This window comes from Saccopteryx bilineata, chromosome 5 (assembly GCF_036850765.1).
Source record: "Saccopteryx bilineata isolate mSacBil1 chromosome 5, mSacBil1_pri_phased_curated, whole genome shotgun sequence".
In the NCBI taxonomy this organism is placed as follows: Eukaryota; Metazoa; Chordata; class Mammalia; order Chiroptera; family Emballonuridae; genus Saccopteryx; species Saccopteryx bilineata.
This window is the reverse complement of record NC_089494.1, coordinates 124,493,679-124,505,477: the sequence shown is the minus strand read 5'-3', so window position 1 is coordinate 124,505,477 and position 11,799 is coordinate 124,493,679. Positions and strand designations below refer to the sequence as shown.

The following is an 11,799-nucleotide window of genomic DNA, read 5'->3' as shown; positions in this document are numbered from 1 at the left end:
GGTTCAGATGTTCAGTCATGTCCATGAGATAGTAGAACTTCAGAAGCTACACATTGTTAGCTAACTCAGGATGCTCGACGGTTTTTATTTTAAGAAAAGTCTGGATTTCGCTCAGACAAGCTGCGAAGCAGCTGAGCACCTTCCCTCTTGACAACCAACACACATTGCTGCGCAGAAGCAGACCAGGATAATTCTTTCCAACTTCATCCAGCAGTGTTTTAAACTGGCGATCATTTAAAGCTCAGGCAACAATAAAGTTGACCACCCAAATGACCAGCGACATCACCTCACCAAGCTGCTCACCACACATCTGAGCACAAAGCGCCTCCTGATGTAGGATGCAGTGAAAACTTAGGATGGGTCTCTTTTCATGTTCACAAAGAAGCGCTACAAATCCTCTGTTTTTCCCCACCATGCATGGAGCACCATCAGTACACACCGAAATAAGTTTATTCATCAATAGATTTTTTTCTTTAGCAAACTCAGTGAAAGACTTGAATAAATCTTCTCCTCTTGTTGTCTCTTTCCTAGGCAAAACAGCAAGACTTTCCTCACGTAGTGTGTCACCGACAGCATACCTTGCAATCACGCTGAACTGGGATAAATGGCTTACGTCTCTTGACTCATCCAAAGCAAGAGAAAAGAATGGTGCTGCATTTATGTCCTTCACTTGTGTTGCCTCAATTTGATTTGCCATCATGATGGTACAATCGTGAACAGTTCTTGCCAACAGAGGCATGTCTTTTATTCGTTTATCTTGTCTTTATCCAAAAAGTCGTCAAAAAGTTCATTGGCAACATCAAGCATGAATGTTTTTGCAAACTCCCCATCTGTGAATGGCTTTCCGTTTCTCACAATTGCTAAAGCAGCAGCAAAGCTAGCTGAATTCCAGTCACCTTGTTGGGTCCAAACACAGAGTTGCTGCTGACTAGCTTGCACTCTGCACAGTAGCTCTTGACATGCTTTCTTCCTGCTGTCTCCTGCTGGATATTTCGATGCAAATGTAGTATGGCATGTATTGAAGTGCTGCTTTATATTTGACCGTTTCATTGATGCAATTTTATCATTGCATATTAGACATACTGCAGAACCTGCTCTCTCCACAAAGGCGAATTCCTATGTCCATTCCTGCTGAAAAGTACGATACTGCTCATCTTTTTTTCTTTTAGCCATCTTCTTCATCAAAAGGGTTTCTGCAATTAGCTAGCTGACTACTTGATTAAAAGGAGTGAAGTTTACTTCCTGACCTCACAACGACCCGTGTACGTTAAGCATTATCCAATAAAAATTTGGTGTTGTCCCTGAGGATAGTTGTGATTGGCTCCAGTCACCTGCAGCCATGAATATGATTGGTAGGAAATGAATGGATTATAATACATGAGAATGTTTTATATTTTTAATGTTATTATCTTTTTTATTAAAGATTTGTCTGTGAGCCAGATGCAGCCATCAAAAAAGCCACATCTGGCTCACGAGCCATAGGTTCCTGACCCCTAGTCTAGATGTTTCTGTGAAGATATATTTCAGTTATGATTAATATTTAAATCAGTAATTTTGAGTAAAGCTGCTTATCCTCCATAATGTAGTACGCCTTGTTTAATCAGTTGAAGACCTTAAGAGTAAAGAGTATAAAGTTTCCCAAAGTGGAAGGAATTCTCTTTAAATCTGAAGCATTAAAGTCTTGTCTGTATTTACAGCCTGCTGCCCTGTGGAATTCACACTCAAGAATGCAATATCAAGTCTTACCTGAATTTCCATCCTCCTGGCCAACCCTATAGATTTTAGATAGATAGTTAGATAAATAGATAGATAGATAGCTATTCTTCCATTGTCTTTTTTGTTTTGAAGAACCATAATTAATATACCCATGTCTGCACTTTAATATATAATTATATTCTACATAACTGAATCTCAAACTTTAATATACATCAAGATAAATATCATTGGAATAATTGTCTCAGGAAGTACATTGCAGGGCATCTATATGTGTGTGTGTGTGTGTGTGTGTGTGTATATATATATAGTAAGTTCCACAGTTGGTACACTCAATTTAGAACTATGTGATGTGCATCACACCAGATTTGATTAAGAGCTTTTTGATACACATTACAGTATTTGCTTATTGTGTATAACCTAGAAAGGGGAGAGGAAACTAATATTTAATTTAAATTTAATAACAGTTAATAAACACCCATTATGTGCCAGGTAGCAGACTAGGCTCTTCCAAGGATATCATCTCCCATTTGTGGGGCAGCTGTGTTAGGCTTGCTCGCAGGGTTACCAGCTGCAAGCGCTCTTTGCCTGATTGGCATGTAAGTGCATAGTGGTGCCATATTTGTATGGCCTATATAAGGCTATGGGTGCTTGCGCTCGAGAGCTCGAGAGAGATGGGGGATTGCGGAGGCACAGATTGCCTGCCCACCACTGTGAGGGGCCATTTTGCTGTTTGTTTGTCTGAGAGGCAGTTTTCCCTGCCTGTGTGCTTGTCCACTGTTGTGAGACCTTATTAAATGGAATAGTCCAATGCTTTCCAGCTCCACAGTTTTTCTACCATCTGCCTGAATCTAATGTGAACCCACCTGGCCTCAGCCACTGGCATTATTTCACCATTGAATTCTATTAATTACTATTATAGAACAGACCAAATTACCTCAGCAAAGTTAGGACAACCTTTCATTTGTTCATCAGATATTTGCTGAGCAGCTACTATATAGGTCAGGCATTTTGCTTAGCCTTGGGCATAGAAAAGTAAATGAGAGACATGATCCCCTCATGGAGCTAGAATTCTAGAAAGGATAACCAGTAATGGTCATGTGACCAAAAAACAACTAACATTGTAGAGCATGTGAAAAGTACAATGAAGACAATGAGCAAGGTGGAATGACAAAATAATTGTGGAACGGACCCATTCCTAAGTTAAGCAAGTCAGAGAAGGTGTGATGTAAGCTCATTGAGACCTAAAAGAAACCAAATGAAGAATGAAGGTGGGTGGGGTCAGATGGCATTCCAGGCATTGCTGGGCAGGGAAGCCATCAGAACTGCTTTTGTGTAGTGCCTGTGCACATCGGTGTGCCTGTGCCATTCCCTAGGGGTAGCCTCTCATAGAGACAGGTGAACATTCCAGTATGAAATTCAAAGGAGTCTGACATGGGGATGTAATGTTGGGAGTCATCAACAGATAAACAGGATTTAAAGACAAGGGAATGATAAAGTCACCTGAATGGAGACTCATAGGCAGAGGGTAGGGCCCAGAACCGAGACCTGAGGACTCCAGCCTGTGTAACTCAATAAGAGGAGTACCTGCAAGGTAGCAAAATAGGAGGAGCCACTGAGGAAGACAGGAGGAGAACCAGGAGAGACAAGTGTCACAAGAGCCCAGCCAGTGCAACAGTCAAGAATCCAGACTGGTGCCTGCACCTGTTCTGCTTGCTGCATTTCTCTGATGCATCTGGAGAGCGCAACAGTGATGCATTGCACTTGGTACATAGTAGCTCAGCTGATTCTTCTGGTTTTAGAAAGGCAGCAGGCAGGTGTTTTTAGATGAGAACATGTGCTCAGAGAAGTGAAGTAACTATTAAATGATGAAGCCAGAATCTGAGCCCAAGTCTTTAAACTGCTGGCTATCTTTACTGCTTAGTTGCAAAGTCCTTAAAGATCACATTTATGACTTATTTATCATCATCAAAAATCTTGTCTTTTTTTTTTTAAGCATCTAGGAGATTCTAAGATGGCTGAGGAGTTAGGTTAAAGCTGTACTCAGCTCCTCCCAGTGCCAAACTGGATTTATGGCTAAATTATAGAGCAATCAACCTGAATAAACAACTGAAGGATAGCTGATCAGGAGTATTATAACCAAGGATTTATGGGAGAAGTCACATAAAGACTGGTAAGAAGAAATGAGATGCAGAGAGGGCTGGCCCCTGCACGCATGTGTGGTGGCCAAGAAGCCAGAGGGATCTCTCAGCTATAAAAGCCTCAACCTCACTCCAGGAGCCTAACCCAGAGCACCAGGGTTGGGAAGAGGGGCCTGCTCAGCATCTGGCAGTGAAAATCAGTGGGGACTCTGTCTTCCTGGAAGAGCAGGGAGTCTGCTAGAAATCCAGATGCTCTCTTAAAGGGTCAATGAACAGGGTTTTGCTCTCCGACACTCACCAGGGGCTCCAATAATAGAGAGAAGGCAACTCAGGGTACATAGGAGTCATAAAGAGATCTGGGAGGCATGGGCCTAAGGAGAGATCAGGGGTCAGCCACTAAGATTTATGTTCTGAGTGCCTATCCTACACTGCACTCAGACACCATCTTCCCAGGGTTCAACACTCCTATTCTTACAGCACCAGCCTGGGCAGTGCACTAACCTGAACCTCCAGCTACTGGCAGCACCACCCTGCCAAGATCAAATCCTGCAGAAAGGTTTTTTGAATGTACCAAATAGGGATCTTTGGTGCACACTTTTTCTTTTTTCCTTTTTTTAAGTGAGAGAAGAGAAGATAGTGACACAGACTTTCATATGTGACCCGGATCCACCCAGCAATCACCATTTAGAGCTGATGCTGGAATCAACTGAGCTATTTTTAGTGCCTGAGGCTGATGTGCTCAGACCAATTGAGCCATCCTCAGCAGCTGGGACCAATGCTGGAATCAATCAAGCCACTGGCTGTGGGAAGGAAAGAGGGAAAAAAGGCAGAAAGGGAGGAGAGGAGAAGTAGATGGTCACTTCTCTTGTGTGCCCTGCCTGGGAATTGAGCCCAGTATATTCATACACCAGGCCGATGCTCTAGTCACTGAGTCAATTGGCCAGGGCCACACTCTTTTTCTAGACAAGGTCTAGACAGACACTCCGACAGTCACTGAGCTGTGTCAACTACAACTAGAGGGTGCACACAACCCACACAGGAAACATTCCTGGAGCACCCACTTCAGATAATCTGGAGCACTATGCCATTGAGCTCCACAAGACATTTACATTATAAAGCCATCATGACAAGTTTGGGAGTCATAGCAGATGTACCTAACACAAAGAGACAAATACAAAAAGGCAGAAAAAATGGAGAAACAAAGAAATATACCCCAAATGAGGGAACAAGAGAAATCCCCAGAAAAAGAATAAAATGAAATAAAAGCAACCAACACACCAGATGTAGAGCTTAAAACAATGGTTATAGGATGCTCAAGGACCTTAGGGGGAAAATGAATGAGCTCAGTGAGAACTTAAACAAAGAGAAAGTAGACATTAAAATGGATGTAGAAACCATATAAACAAAGTCAGAAATGAAGAATACAATATGTGAAATGAAAAATATACTAGAAGGAATCAACAGCAGGTTAGATGGAGCAAAGGGTCAAATCAGCAATTTAGAGGATACGATAACAGAAAACAGAACAACAAAAAGAAAAAATAATTTTTAAAAATGAAAGTTCAAGGGATCACTGAGACACAATCAAGCATAACAACATCTGTATCTTAGGGGTACCAGAAGAAGAAGAGATTGAGCAAGGAATCAATAAGTTGTTTGAAGAAATAAGGGCTGATAACTTTTCTAACCTAGTGAAGGAAAAAGACACCTAAGTCCAGAAAGTGCAAAGAGTACCAAACAAGATGAACCCAAAAAGGCCCACACCAAAACACATCATAATTAAAATGGCAAAGGTTAAAGAAAAAGAGAGAATCTTAGGAATAGCAAGAGAAGGTTAGTTACCTACAAAGGAGCTGCCATAAAGCTGTCAGATGATTTCTCTGCAGAAACACTTCAGGCCAGAAGGGATTAGCATTAAATATTTGAAGTGATGAAAAGCAAAGATATATAATCAAGACTACTCTATCTAGCAAGGCTATCTTTTATTTTATTTTAGAAAAATTCTTATTGCATTTATAGGAGTGACATTGGTTAATAAAACCATGCAGGTTTCAAGTGTACAACTCAACAAAATATCTGCATACTGCATTGTGCTCCCATCACTAAAAGTAAAGTCTCTTTCCAACCCTATTTATGCCCCTTTTGCCCTCTCCCACCTCTGGCTGTCAACATATTGTTGTGTCTATGTGAGACATATATATATATCAATATATATATATGAAATCAAATATCATATGATTTCACTTATATATGGAATCTAAAGAACAAAATAACAAAATAGAAACAGACTCATAGATACATAAAACAGTCTGATGGCTGTCAGAAGGGAGGGGGTTGGGGGCTGAGTGAAAAGGTAAAGAGATTAAGCAAAATTAAAAAAAAAGACAAAAATATGTTGATTGCCAGAGGGAAAGTGGGGATGGGAGGAAGTGAAAGGAGGTAAAAGGGGGATAAATTTTGATGGAAAGGGACTTGATTTTGGGTGGTGAGCGCACGATGCAGTATGTGGATGATGTGTAATAGAATTGTACACTTGAAACCTGTATGGTTATTAACCAATGTCACCCCAATAAATTCAATGAAAAACAGAATAGTGATTATAATAAAACATAATTTTGGAAGCTCAAAATAAGCATCTATTGCATGAAATAGTATGCAAAAGAATTACCCAATTGTTGCAAATTAGTGATGAAGATATTATCTGTGACAAATAGGAAAGTAAATGAGGAATCCATTCAGATGTCAAAGATCTGGACCTGGGGGAACTAGGAAAGAAAATAGGGTTTCCCCCCAAAAAAACTCTTGTAGGCATTTTCTTTTCCTTGACCTAAAATCTGCCAATCAGAGCTCCTAAAGCTTTCTCTCAACTCCTTGGCTTCCAATGAGCCATTTTTGTAATGTTAGGAAGACAAATGGTCAGTGCCAAAAAACCTGTACAGTTTTCAGCCTCAGGAACTGAAACACAAAGGAGCAACTGACCTGAAACAGGCAAAGGGACACTGAAAGCAGAAAAACCACATCTCAAAACCACCTTGCTGTCTAGGGGTGTACTCTCCCAAACTGGGGAAAGATGACCATCATAGTGGGCAGATGGGTAGGCAGGGCAGAGGAAGTCCACTTTGGACCATGTGGATTTTCAGACCAGCCCCCCTGAGGCAGCCATGCTGGGGGGAGGGGTGCAGGGGGAGAGAGAGTCCTGAGGAGCCACAGCCATCTGAATCTTCCTAGGTTTAAGATGTCCCCAGCTTCAGTTACCATCTGACTGTACCTGTGGAAGATGCTCAGTGAGAATTACCTAGCAGGACCCTATTAAACCCCAGATTCATGAGCAAGATAATTACTGCTGTTTTGTCAAAAGTTCAGAAATAAGAGAAGTAAATGCAACAAATCACCAAAGTAACAATTAGTAAAATGTATTGAGCACACACCGAAAGACAGTTTGCAAACTGGGAGTGCTCCACCCAAACATGGAATCGTGCTCGGGGGTATATTGTTATAAAGGAGTGCATATAAGACTGTTTATTCTTCACAGAAATCGGTTATAATATTAGAATTTTCTTAAATGATAGGAAGTTGGTCAACAATTACCTCATCTCAACCTTGGGAAACAGTTCAAGTTTTGCTTCTGCTTTATAGAGTCATATATAAGAAATGACTCTGGTCATGGTAGATTTGCAAAATCAACTAAATTAAGATTTGCTTGTATGAAGAAACTAGCTTCTGTCTGCTCTGGGAATTTTCAAGGTTGGTCACTGCTTTTGACTTGAACAGTTTTAAGCCAAAAATTGTATGTATGTAATGGGGGATGATTTACACCGCAATAGATAAGTGGACAACTCTTAACCCCCACCCCATCCCCAATACACACTGAGAGAGGCGCTGTCCTAGGCTCTGTAGCTATAAAGCTGAGAGGAGGGAAAAACACAAAACATAATGTATCTCTCAAGAAGCATACAGGCTAATAAGAAAAAGGACCAAAACAAACAAAACAAAACCCCATAAGTACAAAGTTTTAAGTGCAGTGACAAAGCCTGCTAAGGTTATTATAGACACACAGTGATGGGGCACACATCTAACCTGGAAAATGGTGGGAGGAGGCTTCAGCTGAGCTGTGTCTCCTCAAAGAAGAAAAAATAGGAGCCAGAAGAGAAAGGTAATGCGAGTGGGCAGACAGCATGAGAAGGATGAGGGGGGAAGACATGCAGTGTGGGCAGGAATAACCCCACAAGGTGGCCAAAAATGACACTGTAGAGATAGACAGGGATGTGTCACCAAGAACTCAGTAAACTGGTAAGAGGTGTGGACTGAATCACCCAAGAAGCCATCGGTGTCATTTCAGCAGGGAAGTGGCCTGGTCAGATATGAGACCCTTTTTGCAGCTGGCTACAGACCAGCTGAGGGGCAAGAAAGTTGGAGCAGGAGGCACAGACTGGGCAAACATCAGTGAAGCTGGACCAGAGTGGACTGGACCTGACTTTTCCCATCTCACAAAAGCCAACTAAGTTTTCAGGAATTTGGGGGAGAGGCTATTAAACCTTTGATAGATTAAAATCAGTCATTGTGGGAATATTTACTCTACAGAAATTGATGAATGCTACAAATCAAAGTGTCCCCCTTCCCCCAGAGCAAATGGTTAACCATTTACCAGTGCACCACTGATAGAAGCAGAGATTCAAATAAATTACAGAAAAGCTCTTAAGCAGGTCTCAATGACTAATTCAATATTGGGGGGAAGAGTCAGAGGTTCCTCCAGATTGTCTAACATATACAACTGAGTGAATGCAAATGGCATGCGTTGACATGGAGAATGGACAGGAGAAGCCAATTTGGCCAAGATCATGAATTTGGGGATTATATATAACATGTTGAATTTTTAAAATTTTTTATTAATTTAAATTTATTGTGTTCACATGGATTCAAGTGTCCCACCAAATATAACCCCTGACCCCCACCCTGTATAACATGTCGGTTTTGAAATGTCAGCAAGCAACTGATGGCTGAGCTCTGAAGCTTGGAGGGTCTGAGCAAGGTCATAGGAGTGAGGGGGACTGTGTGGGGTGGGGAAGGAGAACAGTGAAGCATTAAGTGTTTAGAGGGTCTTGAGAAGGAACACAATGGTTTCAGCTGTGAGGGAGCACCTGGAGCAGCATGACAAGCCGAGCACATGATCACAGGTGTCACATGCCTTGCCCACTGCCCCCTTGGTTGCAAGTCTCATAGAGTCCCTTAGAGCTTAGAAGAAAGAGAGAGGAAAGGAAAACATGCCTGGAGGGGAGAAGAGAAGAAGGAGGGGGAAGGGAAAGGCACCAGCTGTACTCCCCAAAGAGAGAGCACACTGGACCTCTGTCCTAAGGGATTTTAAGGGTAGGGACTTTAGGGGAGGTCCCAAGGGAGGATTTTAATAAAATATTCATTAGTTCTCCAGCTGTGTTCTTTCAGGGTCATGTTCCACTGATTGGACGGTGCCAACGCAGGTGGTCATTAGTCAATGCAGATTGTCTGGAGGTCAGCAGTGGCTTTTCCTCGTCTGTTTTGCTGCTTTTCTGGGCCTGGAGCTGAAACACAACTGAGGCCTAGATGTCATCTCTAGGGATTAATGCTTAATTAAGTGCTATTCTCTGGCTCTCTTGTTTGTGCCTGCCTCCATATGAATTAAGAAAGGTTTTGGATTTTACCTGACCTGTGGTGGTATTGTGGATGGGGTGCTGACCTGGAGTGCTGAGGTCACTGCTTCAGAGCCCCTGGCTGGTGGGTCAAGGCACATGCAGGGGTTGATGCTTCCTGCTTCTCCCACCCCTGCCTTTCTCTCTCCTCTCTCTAAAGTCAATGAACAAAAAAAATTTTTTTTAACTTTTTGGATTTTAGACCTGTATTATAACCTCCATTTAACGGTAGAGAATGAGGTACAGCAAGGTTAGGTAATTTGTCCAAGATCACATAGCTAAGTGGTGGGGATGCTCAATGATTCTGAGGCCCCCTGCTGGGAGCAGGACCATGGGGAGAAAACTACCTTGACCACTTTCTCTACCAGAAATTCACCTCCAATCCTCCCACTCCACAGCAGCGTTGCAGCCTTGTGTGCGACCCCCCCCCTCCCACCCCACCCTACCCTCCAGCTTCTCTGATACTCACTTTATCTCACCTTAATATGGTTTAAAATAGAAGAAAGCCCCGTGGAGTGTGACTCAACCCAGGCACCCTACTTGGCCCAGGAGGAACCCTGGGAAATTGGATCTGGGCACGTTACACTTGCTAGCGGCCCTGCCCCGTTCCTCCCGGGTTTAACCTCAGGGTGATGTGAAAGGCCAGGCACTGGGAGTGGCCAGGAGTAGGCAGTCTGAATAAAGAAACTGGAACTGAATCCTTCCCGGATGCCAGGAAAAGGAACATCTGCTTTTTACCATTTGTATTAGAATCCACCCCCCCCCCCCCCAAATAAAAATTAAAAAAGAAAAAAAGAAGAAACCCGCCCCTGGCATCCGTTTCCTTACAGCCAGTAGGCAGCTTGGACGCACAACTGTGTGCTGAATATTCCCACTGATTCCAGCAGCATCAGCTCCCTCATTTGCAAATCAAGTTCTTCCTGGTGTGTCGTTCTTAGTTTTCAGCAGAAAGTGGCTTCCACACACTCTCTCTTCCAGACCACCTGGGATCCAGCCCTGATGTCTGTTTTCTTGTCTGGTTGAAGGTTCTGTTACCTGCCAGGTGCACTGGCCTTGGCAGAGAACTTGACCATGCCATGATCAGATGTCTTCTGCATCCGGTGTCCTCATCGTTGCTCATCTTTGCTCACAGTGCTTAGGATGCAAACCACGGCAGTTCTCTTTCCTTGTCTTGTTTCCTCCTTTTTAATTCTGTCTAATCGAAAGCATCTTCCCTCCCCTGGTCCAGCATATCAATACAATACTCTTGCTTCTCAGGTACAACACAGGTCAATCCAGTCATCCTTCTGCCTGAGGTAGCTGAAGAATACAGGTGTCAAAGGCTGGCTTGTTTCCTAGGAACAAGAACCTAAGAAGCATCCTGCAGGATTTTTTTTAAATTAAAGATCTATTTTAAGAGCAAAATCGGGTGGAAAGCCACACATGCTCAGTTTACTATATCCAGATGTAAGACAAGAAGAAATGAACCCTTGTTCCAAAGATGCTTGTGACCATGCCCCTCTTTCCACGGGACGCAGCGACCTCCTGTGGATATGGCCTTCTACAGGGAGCCCCGCGGGGAAGACCGACTCTACATACTTGGTTTAATTATTTTAATTAACACCAACTGTCACACTGTCACACTGACACCTCAGCGCAAACCTTATTGCCCCGGATCGTCGCCATGACTCTATGCGAGCCACAGGCTTAGGTCGCCGCGGGCCTACGCAGGGGAACGGAGGGGCGGGACAGCTGGGGGCGGGGCTTTTAGGAGGGGCGGGGCCGGAGGACTGCGGAGAGGCGAGGCCTGAAATTTCTTGGCGGAGGCCGGGAGGCAGGCGCGGCAGTCAGCTGAGCGTCGCTAGGCGGAGCGCGAAGCAGTACGTCAGCCCCAGGTTCGGCGAACCCTGGCCGGCGCTCCCAGGCTGGTGTTCTGGGCGGCATCTGCATCCGGGTCCCGACTCTCCCCCACCAGCCCCCCCGCAGACACGATGCGGAGGAAGCAGTGACCCGGAGTGAGGCGGGAGCGCGGGCGCCGGGTGAGCTGGGGAAGGGGGTGGCAGGGGCTGGGCTAATCCATGGCGCCTTCTCTGCCCTGGAAGCTGTTCCCGCAGCCCTCTTCTCTGCAACCCTGAGCCAGTAGGGGTGTTGGTGGCGAGGAGTGGATTGTCCCCTCCGGTGGGTAAGGGGCAGCGGGGGCAGCTGCCCCAAAGTGCCCTTCCCCCCTTTTACCGGCCTGGCGAGCTGCAGGTGACTTACTCTGTAGGTCAAGAAGGTGGTTAAGGGTGACACCCTCCCTCAGG

At 44.1% G+C, this 11,799-nt stretch overlaps 1 protein-coding gene across 3 annotated transcripts in view; it reads left to right on the top strand.

Moving 5' to 3' along the window:
- Positions 1-11,347: 11,347 nt before the first annotated feature.
- The window catches only part of OPTN (optineurin), a 41,739-nt gene continuing 41,287 nt past the window's right edge, over positions 11,348-11,799 (top strand). For 2 of the 3 annotated variants that reach the window (XM_066233874.1, XM_066233872.1), the window contains exon 1: positions 11,348-11,535. The gene's annotated coding sequence lies outside the window, so the exon portion shown is untranslated. The other variant, XM_066233873.1, reaches the window with a different exon arrangement.